At 39.2% G+C, this 3,121-nt stretch overlaps 1 non-coding gene across 1 annotated transcript; it reads left to right on the top strand.

The window, feature by feature from the left end:
* Positions 1-2,533: 2,533 nt before the first annotated feature.
* Trnal-caa lies at positions 2,534-2,651 on the top strand. The gene is made up of 2 exons: positions 2,534-2,571; positions 2,606-2,651. It is a non-coding gene; the product is annotated as a tRNA-Leu (tRNA).
* Positions 2,652-3,121: the final 470 nt, after the last annotated feature.

Genomic DNA, 3,121 nt, shown 5'->3' with positions numbered 1-3,121 from the left:
GTGTAAGATAAAAATGTAATACTTTTCATCGTGAGCATTCCATATCTCATCATTTTTGTGTCTTTTGTAATACTAATTTTGTGTAAATGGCATGTCATTATCTGTGTTTGCGACATTCGTTGTTTCCTGACTATGGCCTAAGAAGCTGAAAGCGGGGTCAAACGAAATAAATAATATCGTACAGAACATTGTCAAAGTGTTTCCTACCTGATATTGAAAATATATTAACCAACTAAACAGCTTATATATGAAAAAGGACTCATTTAAGAAATTGAAGTCTTATATGACTAACTTACTGTAATTAATCTTCACGCCTACTCTCGTTTTGTTCGGTTTCTCCATCCTTTGACGAAGTTCTTGTTCTCGCGAATCCGAAGCAAACCGAATACTGTCATACCCAATCGACGGTGGTTCTGTTAAGCTGTTTTTGCGAATATTCCTTCCTCATTCCAATTAAAAGCTTTAAAGATCTCTTCCAAGGGTGCAGAAGGTAGTTTCGGTAAAAATGTACTCACTCATCCTAACTCCTTTCTCAAATCTGATTTCGTCACTCTCTTATGTAATGAAATGGAAGATGTAGCCGCGTTTTACGTAACTTTAACAAATTGATGTGTGTAGATTCTGTTCCTTAGTTGATTCTATTGCAACAAAATCAAACGCTTTCTCGTAAACCCAGTACAACCTTTCTGAGTCATAATGATATTTGAGTATTAATAAAAGTCAAAGTCGACAATAGCGACAAGTAATTACGCTAGTAAAAAAATATTTTTTCGTAGGGAAAGTGTCTCTTGAACTTTGGTCTTGGTGATTATATTGCTTTTCACGAGATAAAGTGACATCTTCTAGGACGACGTTTTCCAAGAATATTTGCGAGAGTTATGTTGCAATGCTCACGTTATAGGGACTGCATATAGTCAAATTACTATACCACATTACCTACAGAGTAGCCTCATATACTAGACCAGTGGTTCTCAATATTTCTGTGACTATTATCCCTGATTGTAATCAGATATTAGTTAGTACCCCTTCCCTACCTTCCCTCCCCACTTTCATCAACATTAGCACCTAACTGGACAGCAGAATAAAAACAATTTTCTTTGACTACTTCCTTTTTTTAAAGCGACGAAAGATAAATGATATATTAATTTTTGTACGTGGTTTATTAAACCATGAACTAATGAGTCAATAACCTTTTTTATGGAATGATGAAGCACTTCTCAGTGCATTGCGAATGTTACCTAAAACACCTAGAAACAAAACCTAACTACCCACGTTGAAGGTAGACAGTTGTTACTGAACGTGCTTCCTCTACATCTTTCCTCCCGCTAGTGAAGCTTGGATCATCCACACCCTGCATCCACATTTAAAATCTACCAAGTGAAAATGTGTGCACCATACTTAGTTTGTAAATAGCTTACTTGCTAGACTCCTTACTTCTGAAATGGAAGAAATTGGAAGACTTCAGGCTGCCAAGGCCTTGTGTCTGATCACCGCCATTAATAATAATAATGATAATAATGATGACGACGACGAAGCAATTTCTGGTCTGTCGTAGGAACTACCTACTATTCGGAGAAAGCATTTACAGGAGATTTTAAAGCATGAGTGATGTGTGTATCTCAATTTTACTGCCATAGTAAAAAGTACAGTGTACGTGTGTAGTGGGTGGAATATGTGAGAAAGATGTTCATACATTCATTTCTCAAGTTATAATCCCTGCAACACTGTGCCACACGTTAAGGCTCGTATTTGAAAAAAATATAACTATGGGTAACTTGTGTTACCAGTATTACAATCTTACGAAGTAGTGATAACATTAATTATCATTTAAAAATAAATTAATTTTGTGGAAAATATGCAAGTGAACCCATTGTTTTTATGCGGAACAATTTTATACTGCTGCAGTCACTTTTTACTAATATTTTACTAGCACAACGCATTTCGGCAGCATGCTGCCATCATCAGGTGCATTATACAGTTACTTACACATCAGCTGATAGGTTGTGTACACTAGCTGTGTGTGCCAGTGGGGTTTTTACCCCTTAGAAAATTACATTTTACCCCTCAGGAGGTAATTAGCCCCAAGCTGACACACTGCCCCCAGGTAGACACACTGCGAGTGACTTTCTACTTTCTGAAGCTCCCCTCGACGATTTCCACGATCGAGATTGTGCAATAGCTCAGCAGGGTCAGTGTCCAGATAATTACTGACTTCCTGGCGGTCACTTTTAGTGTGACTCCCTTCACTGTGCTCTTGGAAGACCCGATCAGCCCCAGCGAAAACAATCACAATGCATGTATGCAGATAATTTTCTGGGGATTCTTGCTTCGTGATCTTTGCCTTCTGCTTGTTGCCTGGGCGGTCCACGTCTGCTCCTCAGATAACACAAGAATAGATTAGACTTGCCAGTCGGCTGCCAAGCATGTTGTTGCGAGTTTAAGTAGTGTCTCCCGCTGACGCCGCGTCATTGTGGAACGGCCCAGAGGCGACCCGTTATCTTTGAACCCCTACTGCTGACTCAATATGTCAGTTGTCAGGATGGCCGAGCGGTCTAAGGCGCCAGACTCAAGGCTGAAACCTTGCCTGTGTATACAGGTCTGAGCATTCTGGTCTTCGTATGAGGGCGTGGGTTCGAATCCCACTTCTGACAAAATTTTTTTTTTTGTCACACTCCACCAACAGATAACAACTGGGACACTTTCGCGCATAACAGTATTATTACAAACTGAAAGTGATTTTGTTCTGTTCTGAACAGTTATTTGTTCTGGTATTCAGTCTGAAGATTGATGTGATGGAACTCTCGACATGGTCTGTGCTTTGCAACCCTCTTCATCTATGCATAACTACTTCATCCCACACCCATTTGAATCTGCTTACTATATACATGCCTGGATCTCCCGTTGCAACTTTTATCACTCACTCTTTCCTCCATTACCAAAGCGATAGCTCTTGAAGTATCAACTGAGCCCTTCTTGCCTTCGGCTGTGCCGTACATCCGTTTTTTTTTTTTTTCACCATTCAATTCAGTACCTTCTCTTTAGTTATTCTAATTCAGAACTGTATGGTTCTGTTTATTTTAAATAATTGCAATAGTCATGACAATTTTGTGACAAGAATACT

The sequence above is a fragment of the Schistocerca americana genome, chromosome 6 (assembly GCF_021461395.2).
Source record: "Schistocerca americana isolate TAMUIC-IGC-003095 chromosome 6, iqSchAmer2.1, whole genome shotgun sequence".
Classification (NCBI taxonomy): Eukaryota; Metazoa; Arthropoda; class Insecta; order Orthoptera; family Acrididae; genus Schistocerca; species Schistocerca americana.
Note: the sequence above shows the minus strand (reverse complement) of the source record. Positions and strands in the feature narration are given on the sequence as shown.